Raw genomic sequence first — 20,099 nt, forward strand, 5'->3', positions numbered from 1 at the left:
GCAGTAGCAGTAGCAGTAGTAATAGCGTAGTGGTTAGTGGTGGTGATGATAGTCGTGGTCGTGTGAGGACTGCAGGAGTTTAGGATCAGCAGCAGTAGTAATAGTGTAGTGGTTAGTGGTGGTGATGATAGTCGTGGTCGTGTGAGGACAGCAGGAGTTTAGGATCAGCAGCAGCAGCAGCAGTAGTAATAGTGTAGTGGTTAGTGGTGGTGCTGATAGTAGTGGTAGTGTGAGGACCACAGGAGTTTAGGATCAGTAGCAGCAGTAGCAGCAGTAATGGTATAGTGGTTAGTGCTGGTGATGATAGCAGTGGTAGTGTAAGGACAGCAGGAGTTTAGGATTAGCAGCAGCAGCAGCAGTAGTAATAGTGTAGTGGTTAGTGCTGGTCTACTATACTTGGGGCTCCCCCGGTGGCTCAGACGGTAAAGCATCTGCCCGCAATGCAGGAGACAGGAAGACTTCCTAGAGAAGGAAGTGGCACCCCGCTCCAGTACTCTTGCCTGGAAAATCCCATGGATGGAGGAGCCTGGTAGGCTGCAGTCCATGGGGCCGCGAAGAGTCAGACCCGACTGAGCGACTTCACTTTCACTTCCATAGTGGTAGTATGTAGCGGCAGTGATGGTACAGTGCACAGTTGTGGTTGTTCAGTCACGAAGTCGTGTCTGACTCTTTGCGATCCCATAGACTGCGGCACATCGGGCTTCCCTGTCACTCACCATCTCCTGGAGTTTGCTCAGACTCATGTCTCCTGAGTCACTGATGCCATCCAGCCAGCTCACCTTCTGTTGCCCTCTTCTCCTTCTGCCCTCAATCTTTCCCAGCATCAAGGTCTTTCCCCATGAATTGGCTCTTCGCATCAGGTGGACAAAGTATTGGAGCTTCAGCTTCAGCATCAGGCCTTAAAATGAATATACAGCAGGAGAGCAGCATAGCAGCAGTAGGAGCATAGCCACAATAGCAGGAGCAGTGGTACTGTACTAGTAGCGTAGTATAGCAGTACACTAGTAGTGTATAGTAGCAGTAGTAGGTATAATTGTATAGAAGCAGGAGGAGCAGAGCAGTGACATTGATAATAATAGTAGTAGAGCAGCATCAGCAGTGGAGCCACATAGCATTAGTAGGAGCAGTTCACTTCAGTTCCGTTCAGTCGCTCAGTCGTCTCTGACTCTTTGCAACCCCATGGACTGCAGCACACCAGGCTTCCCCGTCCATCACCAACTCCCACAGTTTACTTAAACTCATGTCCATTGAGTCAATGATGCCATCCAACCATTTCATCCTCTGTCGTCCCCTTCTCCCACCTTCAGTCTTTCCCAGCATCAGGATCTTTTCCAATGAGTCAGTTCTTCACATCAGGTGGCCAAAGCATTGGAGTTTCAGTTTCAACATCAGTCCTTCCAAAGAATATTCAGGACCGATCTCCTTTAGGATCACTTCATGGCAAGTAGATGGGGAAACAGTGGAAACAGTGGCAGGCTTTATTTTTGGGGACTCCATAATCACTGCAGATGGTGACTGCAGACTTGAAATTAAAAGACACTTGCTCCTTGGAAGAAAAGCTATGACCAACCTAGACAGCATATTGAAAAGCAGAGACATTACTTTGCCAATAAAGGTCCATCTAGTCAAGGCTATGGTTTTTCCAGTGGTCATGTATGACAGTGAGATTTGGACTATAAAGAAAGCTGAGCACTGAAGAATTGATGCTTTTGAACTGTGGTGTTGGAGAATACTCTTGAGAGTCCCTTGGACTGCAAGGAGAGCCAACCAGTCCATCCTACAGGAAAGGAAATCAGTAGCAGTAGTACTAGTTATTATTTTACTGGTAAAACTTCTCTTCCATCTTTTAGGTATTGCATCCTACTTAGGAAGTTTCTACAAGCCTCTCAGTGAAACAGAATCAACCAAATTTTTCTCTACAATTCTGTGTTCTTTTGAGATTTAGATTTCTAATCCCATTTATTTCTCCAATTCCATCTCTTAACATCCCTGCCTTCAGGTAACATACTCAGACCAGCTGGTTCCTTCAGTTTCTGGAAAGCACCATCTTTCTCGTCTTTGGCCTTTCACAAGTCTCTTCCACTCTGCATTTCAGCTAAAAGACCTCTGAGCAACCCATCATCTTTTGCCACAGAAACATGTTGGTTTCTTCCCAGCACTTCTCACAGTTGTAATGACATCTTATTACCATCTGTGTTGTCCAGCTCCCAACTGGAAGAGCCACTGGTTCAGGGCCTGAGACTGTGTATGCGCCCATTACCACTGTGAACCCAAGTGCCTAGCCAGGCCCTAGCGCATAGATGTTGAATGAGTATTTCTAAAGTGAATGAATAAATCCATCTACAATTTATCTGGGGACAGATTATAAGAAAGGCATTTTATTACCTTTTCTTCCAAATAGATAACAAGATAATATCACTTCATTCTTTGCAGAAGGCATTTTTCCTCCGTGAATTTGACATGCCCTCTTTTTTGCACATTTTATTCTGGGACACACATGGGACTATTTCTTCACTCTTTCTTCTCTTACATTTCTCCATTCATCTCTTCTTGGAACAATAGCATAGTTTTAATTATTGTAGCTTTATAGTCTTATTTATGCCATCTGTAGGGCAAGTTATCCCTACCATTATTCTTAATTAATTTCTTCTTTGACTATTCTTGTACATTTTCTTTTCTGATTAATTTTAGCACTGTCTTGCCAAGTTCCATAAAAGACTCCATTGGGATTTTGATTGAGATTATATTGCTTTTGTAGATTAAATTGGAGTGTCTTGACAACTTTACATCATTCCATCTTCTCACCCAGGACACTGAGAGTCTCTATTTAGGTTTGTGTTTTTTAATAATCAAGACTACTCTCTAGTTTCCTACATAGATTTCTTGGATGTTTCATTGTTCATTTTATTCCTAGATATTTTATTTTATTTTGTTTTTGTTTTTCATTTATTTTTTTTTTTTAATTTTTTTAAATTTTTATTAGTTGGAGGCTAATTACTTTACAATATTGTAGTGGTTTTTGTCATACATTGACATGAATCAGCCATGGAGTTACATGTATTCCCCATCCCTATCCCCCCTCCCACCTCCCTCTCCCTCTGGGTCTTCCCAGTGCACCAGGCCCGAGCACTTGTCTCATGCATCCAACCTGGGCTGGTGATCTGTTTCACCCTAGATAATATACATGTTTCAATGCTGTTCTCTTGAAACATCCCACCCTCACCTTCTCCCACAGAGTCCAAAAATCTGTTCTATACATCTGTGTCTCTTTTTCTGTTTTGCATATAGGGTTATCATTACCATCTTTCTAAATTTCATATATATGTGTTAGTATACTGTAATGGTCTTTATCTTTCTGGCTTACTTCACTCTATATAATGGGCTCCAGTTTCATCCATCTCATTAGAACTGATTCAAATGATTTCTTTTTAATGGCTGAGTAATATTCCATGGTGTATATGTACCACAGCTTCCTTATCCATTTGTCTGCTGATGGGCATCTAGGTTGCTTCCATGTCCTGGCTATTATAAACAGTGTTGCGATGAACATTGGGGTGCACGTGTCTCTCTCAGATCTGGTTTCCTCGGTGTGTATTATTCCTAGATATTTTAAAATGTAGTTTTTAATAGTATGAATAGGAATTTTTTTCTGTTATATAATTTTCCAATTTTAGTAATGCCACTTTAATAATTTCTAACTGAATGTTTCTGTGATACTATGACTTAATGACTGGGGTAATAGTTATACTAATGACACATCATAATAGCAACCCATCACCCAATGTCTAGTATGTGCCACAAACCATGCTGGAGATTTTATGTATATCATATCTTGTTTAGTTATCACAAAAATCCTATAAAGTTGGCATACTACCCTTCCCCATATGTTAGAGGCAGGAAGCTGAGGCATCTTCCTGGGCCCACAGAGCCAGTGATGGCCAGTGTACAACACACATGGATCTGTCAGAGGCTGGATGCAGACTTGTCCCACGTGTCCACGCTGCCCAGGTGAGAAACACCATTAAAAGCAGTTTTATTAGAAGAAACACAATGATCATCAGCAATTTTACTCCCTGATTTTTAGAAATGACCAGATTTGGAATGGATCTTCAAGTGTGCCAAATACAACCTCACTGCGTAGAGCTTGCAACCCTTCAGTAACATCTCTCATAGAAGATGCAGTTACTGCACACACACACACACACACACACACACACACACACATACCTCGGACAATAGGAAGATCAACCCTTCCCATAGCATCCCAGTGAATTGTTGGACCTCTCTGATTCTCAGAGCATTCTTCCTTGGGCTGAGTGAAACATCTCTTTCTGATCTTCCCTCCTTGCCATGGATCCCATTTCTCCCTGGACTTACTCCTTAGAGCAGGCCTCCTCCTTAGATTCCACTGTCCAGTGCAATCTTTCTCTGGAGACTTTAAGCTAAATGAAGACAGACTGTATTCTGCCTTCCCCTGAGTCCCCAGTTCTGAGCTTCACACTTGACATGGAGAAATATCTCAATAGGTAACTTGTTGAATGAGTTGATGAGTTGCTCTTATTGACTTACCTGGAACAAGTCTATTCCCACTTCTTTGCAGCACTTTCTCAGATCTTAAGATCTCCTTATTAGGCCCCTGTGTGCCGGCTTGAACAGCCCCGATTCAAAGATTCTTCTAAGGCAGAGACTAGAGAAGACCTTTCCTCTGACCACACTCCTCTGGGCATGGTCCAGTTTGCCCTTGTCCATATTAGGGTGTGGTGTCCTGGATTACCCTGTTTCTCCAGCTGCCATCAGAGAGGAACACAGAAAGCAAGACCTAAAACTTTCATCGTATTCTGACCCCTGGTTCTCCGACCATCACATTTTTCAACTTTGCCCACTACAATGTCTAACCCCAATGTAGTATTTATTTTACTTCATTCCAATGGATATTCAAATATCAGCAAACTTGCCCAATTGGGACTAAGGCCAGTGATTTCCCTTCTCAAGCACAGGGAATCTGACCTATTAGGAAATGTGTAATTACACAAGATGCTATCTATTGGTCCATTTCAGGCATGTTTCAAAGAGATATATTCTCTGTGAGAACTGCCTGCCCACTTCTTCACTCAGAAATATTGCAACAGAGCCTTAATATTCCTAAAATAATGACACTAAGGATGATGGAGGGAGAGCCTCTTGCTCTCCCTGGATTGTGAGTTGGGATTGGAGTTGGTGAGGCTGCTGTGTGTGTGAGTGAGTGTGTGTGTGTGTGTGCGCGCTTGCACGTGGGGGGATGGGGGAGTGGAGGCAGGTCTCAGCGACACAGCAGAACAATGAGAGGCCAGCAAAAGTGGACAGGGCTTGGCGGAGAGGAACACTCATGCCCCTGTCTCCATTTGGCTCAGAAGCCCCAGGACAAAGACAGCATTGTGTTGGGGTCAGGCCCCTGTGGATGAAAGGCCCTGCTTTGTACAGCAGAATCCAGGCATGCTTTGTAGGGTGGGGGTGCAGGGGAGAGAGAAGATAGGGAGCCACAGAGGACAGAGGCCAGGTGGACACACAGACCTGGGGACGGGAGAAGGAGAGGAGACTACCCAGAGGCAGAGGGACCCAGAAGAGAGACAGAGAGGAGAGGACATGAAGGAGAGGGAGAGGGAAAAGGCAGAGAGGACAGAGCCTGGATGGTGCTGGAGTGAACCAAGGAGGGGAGCCAGCAGGACTTTGAAAGGAGGAAGAATGGGATGGAGGCACGGGGGGGTGGGGGGGTGGGGGGGGGCACGTGGCTGCTCTCTCCCGGACATAATGTCCCTTTCCACTAGCCCTGCTTCCCAGCCCCTTGCCCCCACACTGGGTGCCCGGTATGGGGATGGAGCATGGGATCCAGGCCCCAGGCTGGGAGTGGGAAGACCATCCCACCCCTTCGGCCCATCCTAGGTAAGGATGGGCTCAATAGGCTGCCTTCCGAGGGATGCAGAGGCAAGGCATCAAGGCCCTCTGCAGGAGAGATGGACGCAGGGATCTGTTTGCAGATTTCAAACAGTTTGGCCCCCACTGCGATGTTAACTGGAGGTTAATGGAAGACATGAGAGCGTCCAGAGCCGCTGAGCAGATCGCATAGGGCTTCGGAGTGGCAACCGCCTCTTCCCTGCTTTGTTGCCGAACTGCGCGTGTGTGCCCGCCCACCCTGCACTCGACCACCTGCCTCCAGAGCAAGAGAAACTCGAGTGGACAGCGCTGATCTCGATGGGGCTGGCGGCAGCCTTCGACGTGAATTTTGGACAGGGCCCGGTGGGGATGTAGGGAGGTGGTAGGGTCTCAGCCAAGTAGGAATGGCGTTGAGCTCGGGAAGGACTACATGCCACTCTGAGCCCTCGCAGAGAGAGGACCAGGATCATGGGGAATGACAGGAAGAAGGTCCCGTCCAGCCTGGGATGCAGGTGAGTGACGAGGGAGACTTCAGGGGAAGGTGACAATTGAACTCAGACTTTGTGCTGTGTTTCCTAAGGTTCTTTTCTTGATGCATGGGTGTCCAGGTGACCTGCTCACAAGCTTCCTCAGGGCAGGCACCCTTTTGCTTACAGGACAGTAAGCTGTTTTCGGTGCTGGGCACTCGATGGGTGGGGGGTATCAGGCACCGACTCACAGGTTTACGTGTGGAGCATTTCTGATGTCCAGTGGTTATTTGGGTTGGACAAAACGTTCATTTGAGTTTTTCTGTAAGATGTTACAGAAGAACCTGAAATAACTTTTTCATCAATACAATATCAGCCTCTCCATTTAAGAAATGTGGTCAGAATGCCTTCAGTGGACTCAGGAAGTAGAAACTGCCCACTGATTATGTGAATGAAATGGGCAGGACCCTGGGAGCCCACATCAGTGTACCTGGATTTTAATATTTTTCATGACCTTGGTCCATTACATTTCCTCATCGGGAGCCCCAGTTTCTCCTTTCAACAGAGATCATATTCTCTGTGTTACAGACCCTCTTGTGTATTTAATGAGATAATGTGGGAAAGCACAAACACATTGCCTGCCTGGCAGGGCAGGTTCAAGTTTGCCAGCTGTCTTCCCACACCCCCAGCCTCTCCTGCATGTTGTTTTTCTAATACAGAACTTTCTCCTGTAGCAGTAACTTTTTAATGATTATTAAAGCTTTGAATGATGTATTTGCATGTGTCTTATATTTGAGATGCTGTGAATTCCTGTCCTGGATGTGTTGTTTGGTGCCAAGTGGTCCTGGGCCACATATTACCTCTCTCTGTCTCTTTGCTCATCTGAAATGGGGATGCTAACCCTGCCTGTCCTAAAGCTTTATTTTGAGATTTAATTCAGGGCATGAATGTGAATGCTGAGCAAGAGGGAGGCAGATCCCAACCTCTGGAGAACTGGAGCATCACTGGTTTCTGGTGTTTGCTGAGAGGAGGGTGGTGGTCGTGGTGGTTGAGTCGCTCAGTTGTGTCTGACTCTTGCGATCCTGTGGGCTGTAGCCTGCCAGGATCCTCTGTCCATGATATTCTCCAGGCAAGAATAGTAGAGTGGGTTGTGTTTTCCTTCTTCAAGGATCTTCCTGACCCAGGAATTGAACCCAGATCTCCTGCTTTGCAGGCAGGTTCTTTACCGATTGAGCTACGAGGAATCATGGAAGAGGAGGGTGAAAGGCTCCAAGACAGATGAACTTGCAGATTTTCTTGGACAGTTGGGATTCTCTCTCTCTCTCACAAACTTATGGTTGCCGGCGGGGAAGGGATTATTAGGGAGTTTGAGACGGACAGATACACACTGCTAAATTTACAATGGATAACCAACCATGCGCTACATGGAACTCTGCTCAGTGCTATGTGGGAGCCTGGTTAGGAGGGGAGTTTGGGGGAGAATGGATACATGTATACAATCGCCGGAGTCCCTTTGCTGTTCATCTGAAACTGTCACAACATTGTTAACCAGCTATATGCCAATACAAAATTAAAAAAAAAAAAAGGTCTCTCTCTCTCTCCCCCTGGATCTGGTGTGTTGATCACATTTCCAGCTTAACCCAGGGAGATGGACCAAGGTTAATGAGAGCAGCTGACGGAGGTTCCCCACCGCTCGAATCTGGATCCTGCCGACAGCTGCTTGCAGAGGCAGCAGCAAGGCAAGTCCTGCCAAGTCCTCTGATGTGCTTCGGACTCAGAGCCAGAAACCCCACTCGGCTCCTGTGTCTGAAGATGCTGGAGCGAGACACAGTGCGGCTCTGAAAACCGGTGCGTAAAATCAGGCCCTGCTCTCCCCATTCTTCCCCTTTTATTTAACCACGTCAGCTCTTGGGCAACTGGAAAACATGAAAAGGCCCCAGGATGCCTCCTGGAATATGGTCTCCATTAACCCACAGCTGGTAGCAGTTACAGCGAAATTAGAAAACACTGAAGTGAAATTGTCATCTTTTTTTTTAAGTTCGAACTCTTCGAATTCCAAGATTGTGAGCTCTTGGAATGAGTGGGGTGGTAGAAAAGGGGGAAGCCATGACCTTAACCTCTCATGTGACTCCCACCCAATGAGGGACATGTTTCCTAGAACCCTGAACCCATCCTAGAGTTTCCCAAAGCCAAGTTTCAATAGGAGGGATGCTTGAGACCACTGAAGTTCTCTGAAATATAACAGATAAATCATTCTCATTGAGGGTGACAAAATATAATTGTCCTCCATCCTTCTGATCTATTTTTAAACTGTTTTATATCGAATTAGAGCTGTTGAACAATGTTGTGATAGTTACAGGTAGACGGCAAAGGGACTCAGCCATACACATACTAATGAAAATTTTTATTGAGAGAGTTTTTCAGATGAATAAACGACTGTGAACAATAATGCGGAGGGACCCAGTGTGGACTAGCCCAATTTCTCCTCATGGCAACATTTTGTAACACGATCATATGGTATCACAAGTAGAATACCATTGCCACTGATACAACTCACCAGTCTCTCTCAGACTTCCCCAGTTTGACTTAAATTCTTGTGTGTATTTAGTTCTGTACAATTCCATCACGTGTGTGGGTTCCGGTATCCACCGCCACAGTCAAGAGACTCAGAGTCCCATCACCATGAGGAGACCTCATGCTGATCTTTTATAACTGCATCTACCTTCCTTCCATTTCCATCTGCCCCATCGCTAAACCCTGGCCGTCACTAATTGGTTTTCTATCTCGATAATTTTGTCATTTCATGAAGGCTATGTATAGATAAAGTCATACAGCATGTGACCTTTTGGTCTTTGGCCTTTTCACTCAGCACTATTCCATGGAGAACTATCTAAGTTGTTACCTGTGCTTCTCTTTGTCTCAGAGTAGCATCCCATGGTATAAGTGCATCAATGTTTTCAGCCAATCACCTGTTGAAGGACATCTGGGTTCTTCCCAGTTTTGGACTAGTATGAATAAAACTGCCATGAATATTCATTCAGGTTTTTACATGAACACATGCTTTCAGTTCTGATTTATTTTTGCATCAAGGTCTAGGATTGTGCTGAGTGGGGAGGGATTAAAGTTGGAGACTTGTATTTAAGGGCAAACTCTACTGTTGACTGGGTAGTCAATGGCAAGCTTGAAAAAATAGGGTCAGTTAGCCCTCCTTCCTTTGAGGTTCTTTATGGTGGATGAAATTAAAAATTGTATATCCAAATATTCTCACTTAGAAGCACCATAGAAATGTATATTAGCACCCCTACTGTATTTCTAAATATGCCCAGTATAATTTGCTTTAGACCAGAGAGAAAGAGGGATCAATAAAATATATTGTCACAAAGAAGCCCGACATGCATCTATGGGAGCCAGGTAAAAGTGTCTAAAGAAGCCAGGATGTTTTCATCCAGGTAAGTGTGAAGGTGGCTACGACTGTTTCTGGAATGCTGCCTGAGGCTACATGCCTGTCCTCGCGGAGCCTGAGGAACTTCTCATGTAAAAGGGGCAGGATGATATTGCTTTCTCTGAGGCTTTTATGTGGACTAAATCACATAATAAGAATTAACCCAAGGCCTGGTGGCAGCTGACAGGCAGTGAGGGCTTAAGTGTTTGAAATTATATATTAAGAGTCTTGCATAGGTGCTCAGTCAAGTCCGACTCTTTGTGACCCCAAGGACTATAGCCCACCAGGCTCCTCTGTCAATGGGATTCTCCAGGCAATACTGGAGGGGGTTGCCATTTCCTCCTCCAAGGGATCTTCCTGACTGAGGATCGAACCTGTGCCTCCTGCTGCTCCTGCACTGGTAGGTGGATTCTTACCACTGAGCCACCTGAGAAACCCATTAAGAGTCTTAAAAACACACATGCTTTTTTTCAAGTCTTTATTGAATTTGTTACAGTATTTCTTGTTTTATGTTTGATTTTTTGGCTGCGAGGCATGTGAAATCTTAGCTTCCGGACCAGGGGTTGAACCTGCACCCTCAGCATTGCAAGACGAGGTATTAACCATTGGACTGCAGGGAAGACACACACATGTATATGTGTGTAGCAACTATAAGCTTTTGACTGTAGCAACTATAAGGTTGGAAATCTGCTCTAGTAAATTATCTGAAATTAAGAGAAAGTCTCACTTTTAATAATTTGCATGTATATTTAAGTACTAGTTTCTGTAAAAACATTAATGAATGAAAGTGAAATGTAGAAAGTGATTGTTGATGTGTTGGGTATTTCTCAGCACTCTGTTAGGTAGAAAAGGCAGGATCCACTTTCACCTACAGGATGGTATTATTTATCTGCCAAAACAGCATTCAAGGGAGAGAAAAGTATCAAGAAGCTAGTGAAGGTAACATCTGGATGTCAGAAGTTTAGTCTTATATGTACAGTCCTCTGATTTGTACACATTTTCTCCAATAGCAGGTGTTAATTTGACAATTGAAAGAAAAATTTGGGTAAAATATCCTACAACAAAACCTATTTTTGGAGGCATGGAATAGCGTCATAGGGATGAGGGACAGTGAGGGGTTACTGTTCATGAATCTAGCAAAGGGTTTAGAACACCCCTCCAGATGGAGGTTAACCACCGCTGGAATGTCTGACAGGACCCCAGGAGCAGGAACAAGGGGGTCCAGGACATATGCCTGTTGCTCTCTGCAGACTCAGGGACAGGAAACAACCTTCCTGCTTCAATCTCCTCCCTGACTTATGGTGCCGACAATCCCCACTCTGCAGGTTACTGTCAGAATAAATGCAAAGAGAAGAATACCATGCTCAGCACAAAAGTGTGCCTTGTGTAAGTGGAAGTATTATAGGCAAAGCAAAAGAAAAGTGAGTTAATCATCCAATAATCAGAACCACATATACAGAATTAAGATCTAAGAGACAGAGACCAAGAAAGGTCCGGGTATTGCCAGGACCGCTGAGGACAGAGGGAGAAGACAATTCTAATGAAAGGAGAAGCAATGTCCCCATGCTTCTGGCTGCTGGGTGTAGCTGGCCCTCTTCCGTGAAGCCTTCCCCAAGGCTCCATGAAGACTTATTCCCTCCTCACTCCCTGGATATATGCCTGCTTCCGCCTTGTGTCTCCTGGAGACATTTCCATGTTCTGCCACAGTTCCTAGATTTCTGCAGGCAATAACATTTTAGGTCCTCATGTTGGGGGCTCCAGGGTCAGGCAGCCTGGGTTGAGTGCTCACCCCACTGAGGGGTAGCTGTGTAGCTTTGGACAAACTTCCTTATGTGGAGAATAAATCAGAAGAAACTTTAGCATGAGGATGAAATCAATTTAATCCAAAGGAAGTGCCTGGCATATCCTAAGTGCTCAATAAACAGCATCCATTCTTGTCATTATTATCAACTAATTACCCAGAGTCAATGGGGTTCCCAGGTGACCCAGTGGTAAAAAATCTGCCCTCCAAGCAGAAGACGTGGGTTCAGTAGCTGAGTCAGGTAGACCCTCTGGAGAAAGAAATGGCAACCAACCACTGTATTCTGGTCTGGGAAATCTCATGGACTGAGGAGCCTGGCAGGCTATGGTCCATGGGGGTTGCAGAGTCAGAAGAGTCAGACATGACTTAGCAACTAAACAGCCTCAGCAGCATACACAGCCAGTATGCCTTGTGATCTCTGGGTCTGCATTTCTGAAACATCTGCCAAGTGCAATCACCATTCTCTGCATGTGTGCGCTTGCCAAGTCTCTACAGTTGTGTCCGACTCTTCTCAACCCTATGGACTGTGGTCCACCAAGCTTCTCTGTGAGAAAGCAGAGTGAATGAAAGTCACTCAGTCATGTCCGACTCATTGCAACCCTATGGACAATACAGCCCATGGAACTCTCCAGGCCAGAATACTGGAGTGGGCAGCCTTTCCCTTCTGCAGGGGCTCTTCCCAACCCAGGGATCAAACCCAAGTTTCCCACATTGCAGGCAGATTCTTTACCAACCGAGCGATGAGGGAAGCCCGTGAGAAAGCAGAGGTTCAGGGCATTTAAACATCCTGCCCAAGACCAAATAGCTACGCTTTTTCAATTTTATTTATTTATCTTTTGCTCAGTCATCGGTCATAATTGCTGTATCCAGGCTTCTCATTGCCTTGGCTTCTCTTGTTGCAGAGCATGGGCTCTAGGCCCATGGGCTTCAGTAGTTGTGGCCCAGAGGCCGAGTTGCCCCATGCTATGCGAGACCTTCCTGGACTAGAGATGGAATCCATGCCCCCTGCATTGGCAGGTAGATTCTTACCCGCTGGACCACCAGGAAAGTCCTGGGCACCTAGTTGTTGAATAACTGAGACAGGATCTGGGTCCTTGTTTGAACTCTGCTCTCCCCACACCTTCTTTCCACACCGGATTAAGAAATTTCAGAACCATCTCTTGCAGAACATGAAAGCACATGCCCCTGGCTCTCCTTTGTCCTATTGCCACTGCCAGCCTGGAGTCGCTAATGAGTCACTTAAGACCCTCAGGCTCAAACAGAGCAGCTTTCATTATTTCCCATGGACAAAAGGAATCAGGGTCAGTATTAAATGTAATTACCATGCACAGGACTGATAAATGGCATTTTTATGCTGTGTGCACTTGGGGGGCCGGAGCCCCTGTTGTGGCCCCTCAGGTCACCTAATCCCCTGTCGCCTTTATCCTCAGAGTCTGAGCAGATGGAGCCCAGGGTTCTCGGGTTACCTTTCTCCCCTTTTCACTCTGAGTACATTCTCTGACTGATGTGGCTTTCTCTTTTTCTTCTGTTTCTTGCTTCTCTCCTCCCCATGCCCCCAACCACCCATCCCCACTCCTGCCACCTCCACGCCAGTCCATGGCCTTTTGGTACTTGAACATCCTCAAAAGTCTTACATATAAATCTGGGGTCCTTGTGGCTTCTCCTTACGTGAACTCAGAAGAGCTTATACTGGACTTAGTTGACTTAGCCAACAAAGCCGGGGGCAGGATAAATTTTTCAAAATCCTTTTATTCTGCTCACACCAACAGGGGCCTGGAAAGCTGCCTAGGTCCTCTGCACAAGCTTCTCTTTGATCTGCACCTGTACTTTGCCTGGGGCCCAGAAGTGACCGCCCACCGCAGACTGGGGAGTATAGGTAAACTTCTGAATAGCCTTGTGTCTGCGATTCTTCCTTGTGTATTACACCAAAGGTCGTAATAGCCATCTTGCACGACTCCACCGATCAAGCAGAAAGCATGTCCTTGACATCTCAGTGAGAGCAGGGATCAGGCGGGTTCTACTTTCCTGGGCATTTCAGTGCATGGTACCCAGTGCAGCTCACCTCAGAGCAGGTACGTTGTAGATGCTGGGTGTGTGCAATGAACAGCCAGCACATGTGACTCGGTCAGGATAGAGTCAATAGACTCTAGATAGAAAAATTTATCCTGCCCCCAGCTTTGTTGGTCGGGGCAACCAAGTCAGGTTTAAGTTCTTCTGAGTTCAGGTAAGCAGAAGGCATTAAGGGCCCCAGATTTGTACTTAGCACTGGGGATGTTATTGATATTAGTGTTCATGCCCCTTTGCTGATGTTGAAGACCAACTATCAGGCCAGCAATTAGGGGACCTGGGGTCTCTCTGATTCAAGCTGTTCCCTGCTCAGCTGAATGGGAAGGCTGACCCCTAGGGCTTGGCCTTGCATGTCTAAGGAGTAAATGAAGATATTGGATATGGACTTTCCAAAGCTCTTTTCACACCATGACTCTAAGATATAACAATATATAATGAAGTTATTTGTGTCCTCAAATGAGTTCATTGGGGACAAGGGGTCTCAGCCTCACTTTTCACCACTGCAGAAGGCAGTAATCCTTTAATCTTTTGTTTTCCAGGGAGAATTAATTAGTTTTCCATCTGGGTATGCTGAAAGGAAGTACAGTTGGCTCTGCTTCTAACATACAGACAGAATCTTGCCATTTTCCACCATATCCCTGTTAAATCTCTACTCCTAGAGCCATCTTATCTCACTGGGATGCTACACTGGCTTCTAATCAGCCTTTCAACTTTAACTCTTGACACTCTCCAGTCCATTTTCACAGCCTCCTGAAGACATCCTTGAGCATCCAAATTGTGTCACAGTACCTCATGCTTTCAACCTCCCTCTGCCTTCTCAAGTCAGGCTAAATACACTCCAAGTTTCTTCCTTCACCTTGGATTCTGTACCTGTTCTGGCATTTTCTCCTCCTCAGACATTTTATCCTCACTCTCTCTTCTTTGGGGCCTTCCAGATGGTACAGGGGTAAAGAATCTGCCTGCCAATGCAGGAAATATAAGTGATGTGGGTTTGATCCCTGGGTCAGGAAGGTCCTCTGGAGAAAGAAATGGCAATACACTCCAGCATTCCTTCCTAGAGAAATCCATGGACAGAGGGACCTAGTGGGCTACAGTTCATAGGGTAACAAAGAGCAACTGAACACACACTCTCTCACCTTTATTTCTTAGGGACTAGCCACATTGACTTTTTCTCTGTAATATACCATGCCTGTTGACTTTTTTGAGATTTTTGGTTGAAATAATCTTGCCTTAAAATGCTTTAGGGGAAGGCAGTGGCTCCAGAAAGACAGATATTTATGGCTCTGGTTCTTCTCCAACTGGGAGCAAAGTTTGACTAGAACAGGAAGTGGAACGATGCTCATAGAGCATCTGATGGCACACAAAATGCTTCTGTTGCATTGTTTAATTTGCCGCACATTCTTCATCAGAGAACAATTTTTATGTCTATTATGCAGATGAGAAAACTGAGATTGGAGAATTTTAAGTGAGGCTTATGGCAGAGAGTGAAGAGGAACTAAGAAGCCTCTTGATGAAAGTGAAAGAGGAGAGTGAAAAAGTTGACTTAAAGCTTAACATTCAGAAAACTAAGATCATGTGGCATCTGGTCCCATCACCTCATGGGAAATAGATGGGGAGACAGTGGAAACAGTGTCAGACTTTATTTTTTTGGGCTCCAAAATCACTGCAGATGGTGATCGCAGCCATGAAATTAAAAAATGCTTACTCCTTGAAAGGAAAGTTATGACCAACCTAGATACCATATTAAAAAGCAGAGACATTACTTTGTCAACAAATGTCTGTCTGGTCAAAGCTATAATTTTTCCAGTGGTCATGTATGGATGTGAGAGTTGGACTGTGAAGAAAGCTGAGTGCCGAAGAACTGATGCTTCTGAACTGTGGTGTTGGAGAAGACTCTTGAGAGTCCCTTGGACTGCAAGGAGATCCAACCAGTCTATCCTAAAGGGATCAGTCCTGGGTGTTCGTTGGAAGGACTGATGCTGAAGCTGAAACTCCAGTAATTTGGCCACCTGAGGCGAAGAGCTGACTCACTGGAAAAGACCCTGATGCTGGGAGGGATTGGGGGCAGGAGGAGAAGGGGATGACAGAGGATGAGATGGCCGGATGGCATCACCGACTCGATGGACATGAGTTTGAGTAAACTCTGGGAGTTGGTGATGGACAGGGAGGCCTGGCGTGCTGCAATTCATGGGGTCGCAAAGAGTCGGACACGACTGAGCGACTGAACTGAACTGAACTGAACTGAAGCAAGGTGATCATTATGTCTTCCCCCAAATGTAACATCCTAAACCGATGAGCACTGCTGGTTCTAGTACAATGTCAGCGGAAGGTTTGTAGGCCCCCTTTGGGTCTCCTGAACTTTGAATTTGGTCAGTAAGCCCAGGCAGAGGGCAGTGTCCTGTCTTCACTGGGAGTGCAGGTGTGTGAGCAAACCTTCTCCTACTGAAGGTTTCCTTAGTGATGAACTAAGAAGGTTCTCTTAGTGATGGGAGGGGGCACTCAACTCTGGTGGATGTTCTGGGAGTCCAGATGTTTGAGGACTGAGGTTGAGCTCTTATTGCCTTATGAAACCTCCTGAATATTTAGTTAACATTCCCCATGACTTGGGCAAAAAACAGCAACAACGACAAAAGAACAAACAAACAAACAAAAAAACAAAACTGTGACTCATTTGGGTTGATGAAAGGTTAAAAAGGCCTATTCTTGAATCTGAAGGCCAGCGTTTGGGTCTGGTTTATGTCTGTCCAAGCACATGTCATTGGACAAATTAATTAGCTTCCTTTGAGCTTTGGTTTCCTCATCTTTAAACCAGCAGAAATGATGGGGGCTTTTCTTACTGAGACATTATGGGGATTATGTGAGGTAATGTCTATAAAGACCTTAAGAAGGCACTTTGTAAATACTGTGAAGAAGTGAACTAGTTTATTATGCCTGTCCTCTCAAGTTTGCAAATGTCGCTGGGCAGCAAGGACATCCCTCACATCTGCGCTGACAAAAACCACAAGATCAGGTGGTACAATCGAGCTCCTATGAGCAGGGAGGGTGGGTCCAAACATGCCTGGGGGAGCACTCACATGCATGTGTGTGACGTCACCCCAGGATTCTTGCTCTGGTGATTTTATGAGATCATGCACATGAGCACAGGCTCAAACATAGTAAGAACTTAATCAACGTTCGCCATAACCATGATGGAAAATTCCCGAGTCTCTGCCCTGGAAGAACCCATCCTCAGTGTCGGCAACCGATGGATAGAAAGCAAACAACACAAACCATAGCAACTCTGACAGTCTTAAAATGCTAAAACGGACATCTGGGCAAAGACAGTGGAAAAAGAAGGGATTACTAGAGGAGGAGGAAAGACTTCTGGGGGAACGTTATAAATAAACAACCTGGCCGAAGTGTTTGATTTTCCATAAAAAGAAGAGGAGAGGAGGTATTGGGAATGTGATTTCAGGCAGAGTTTGGCAGGAGTCAAGTCAGAGGTATAGAGGGCTCTGGCATGCTCACATGGGGTGTGTGAGAACCCAGAGGCCGGTGCCTAGGGAAGGGATGGGCCACAGGAGTAGGGGAGAGAGAGGACGGCTACTTGCTCAGAGATGCTGAGCATCTCATCCTTGGAGGCTGGAGACCCCAGAGGGACTGTGAGTCAGTTAACAACATAATCGAGGAGTGCCTGGATGGTTCGTTGTTTAGTTCAACTTATTGACTCATTCACAGACTCATTCATACAAAAGAGACTTTTGTAAATAATAGTAGGAGGCCCTTTTCATTGAGGAGGGTGCTGCTCCAGCTCTCTGTTTTCCAGGCCTCCAGGCCACCAAGGGAGAAAAGACATAAGTTATACTATTTAGAGTCACAAAAGTACCAAGCACTTGGTGAGACTAAGTGCAAAGGCTTCAGGGAGAGGGAGATGACTTCACCTGAGAGATGGTGGGAAACTTAAGACTTTGAAAGGAGGCTGCATCTCAGCAAAAGGGAAGAGCAAGAAAGTGATGGTAGCAGAGAAGTGAATTCTGGGAAAAGAAATCTGTGGGCGCAGAGAGCCAAATGTATTAAATGAGGAGCTCTACGCAGGGAAGAGGGAGCAGAAAGGGAGGTTGTAGGATGTAAAATCAGAAAGCAAGGCTGTGTCTAGATCGTAGGAGACCCCTGAGAGCCAGGCAAAAGGCATTTGTGCTTTTCCCTAGAGAACAGATACAAAACAGTGAAACAATAGCATGCAAGGATGCTTGGCTACAAAAGGACTTATCCCAATCACCATTTTAACCTTGTCCTTCACATTTTTTAATTTTCTGATTCTCTTTCTCAACTTCTAATCCAAAACTCGGCTGGAGAAGCCGCTGTTTTCAATTTGTATTATCTTTTTTTTTTTTCTTCACATTTTAATCCTCTTAGATCCCATTTCTGCTAGGTTAGTGAACCCACTAATCAGGTAAGCAGTGAGCAGCAGCCAGCCCAATTATGAAGAAGAATGTGACAGGCAAAGATGGGTCAGGGCATCAGGGGGGTTCATGCTGCCAGGGAAACCAGCCTGGGGCACACAGGTCCTCATCAGAGAAGCAGTGAGAAGTCCCCTGAGGGCGGCAGTGGGGGGCTCCGCATCGCCCGCTGGGAGCCCCTCTGCCCCTTCACCTGGCTTGGTTTCTTTGTCATCTCTGCCACTTCACAGGTGGCAGCATGACAAAATCCCACTTGCTCTTCAAGGCTCGACCCAAATGCAGCCCCTCTGGAGACTTTTGGAAGGGGGCCAGGCTGAGTTGAAAGATCCTGACTCAAGTCAATGGTGTTGAGTCCCAGCTTTGCCATTTGCAGCCTCTCTGACCTACATGGGGAGTGAACACGAGCCTCAGTTTCCTCTTTTATCACCAACATCATAGTACTGCTTTGAATACTAAAGAGTGAAAATGCATAGCATAATTTGGCTACATATGAAATGCTCAGTATATATTTGAGGTTGGAGCAGCTTCCAAAATCCTCAGTGGTGTCAATAGCTCTTCCTTCTGCCTTCGCCTAACATCCTTTCTCTCTGGGGTGACTTAACACACTGTGCTAGGATGTCTTTTCCACACCTGCCCCACCTCTCCACTGACAGGTGCTTGATGACAGAGTTTGTCTCTATCTTTGTTCAGATGGTAAAGAATTTGCCTGCAGAGGAGGAGACCTGGGTTCGATCCCTGGGTTGGGAAGGAAGATCCCCTGGGGAAAGGAATGGCAACCTACTCCAGTATTCTTGCTGAGAGAATTCCATAGACAGAGAAGCCTGATGGGCCCCAGTCTGAGGTTGCAAAGAGTTGGACATGATTGAGCAACTAACACTTTGTAACCTTTGGGCCTCATTAAATAATTATTGAGTTACTAGATGGATGAATAAATAACAAACACAATGGTCTAGTAGCTTGAGCAATTTTTAAAGGCTTAGAAGAGAGTCTGGCATATACTAGGTGCTAAGTAAGCATTTTTTGAATTAATAAGTGACTGAATTGATTAATCAGCAGGTAGGAGAGATGATTAGGTTGAAGGGAATAAATCAAGCCCATGTTCTGGAAGAGTTATCTGAGGAGGTGAGAGTAAGCATGGAGTAGAACTTAACGATGTGGGTAAAATTAAGGTGAAAGAAAAGAGGCAGCAGAAAGTTTTCCCTAGTAGTAGACACGTCTCCTTTTGTCTCTTGCTGTGATCCCACTGCTGCGTGATGTGTTCTGTGCGTGAGCAGTGACTCTCCCACATACCAGACTGGCAGGTATTGGCACGGGAGCTCATATGCTTTCTGCAGACTTCACTCAGCACTTCAGCTCCTTCTGCTGTCTCCCTCCCTGGAATTTCCCTTTAGTCACATGTTGACTTAAGTTTCACTGAGTCAGCTTTTGCTGCAGAGACAGTATGCCATGTTTCACTCATGGTACTGATAATATTTGGTGTTTACTACTCATTTTAAGGGCTTCCCAGGTGGTAAGGATCCACCCGCCAATGTAGGAGATGCAGGGTTCAATCCCTGAATCAGGAAGATCCCCTGGAGGAGAAAGTGGCAATCCACTCTAGGATTCTTGCTTGGACAATCCCATGAACAGAAGAGCCTGGAGGGCTACAGTCCATAGGGTCACAAAGAGTCGGACACAACCGAGGGGCCGAGCATGCACACAGGTTCATTATAAGGCTTAAGTGTAGACCTTATAGCCAACCAATCCATATTATGAAAAGTTGGTGATTCTGCAGCTGATAATGTTGCTGTTTATATGCAACAGCACACATATCCTGGTGTCTGCTGTAGATTCAGGTTTCCTGGTTCATGGGTAGACCACCATTGATACAGAAGTCATAGAGCCCTTGAGTAAAGGTTATCGCTCCTTTCTGTCTTCCTCCACCACAGTAACAGATTTAAGCTGCAGTTCCAGATGCCACAGTCACAGTGTGA

The 20,099-nt window shown here is 45.6% G+C and overlaps 1 long non-coding RNA gene across 1 annotated transcript in view; it reads left to right on the top strand.

Annotated features, from left to right (window-relative positions):
- Positions 1 to 5,796: 5,796 nt before the first annotated feature.
- LOC139038686 (uncharacterized) overlaps positions 5,797 to 20,099 on the top strand; it is a 50,461-nt gene continuing 36,158 nt past the window's right edge. Inside the window, exon 1 of the long non-coding RNA XR_011491751.1 lies at positions 5,797 to 6,422. This is a non-coding gene — a long non-coding RNA (uncharacterized lncRNA). The remainder of the gene's footprint in view (positions 6,423 to 20,099) is intronic.

This window comes from Odocoileus virginianus, chromosome 16 (assembly GCF_023699985.2).
Source record: "Odocoileus virginianus isolate 20LAN1187 ecotype Illinois chromosome 16, Ovbor_1.2, whole genome shotgun sequence".
In the NCBI taxonomy this organism is placed as follows: Eukaryota; Metazoa; Chordata; class Mammalia; order Artiodactyla; family Cervidae; genus Odocoileus; species Odocoileus virginianus.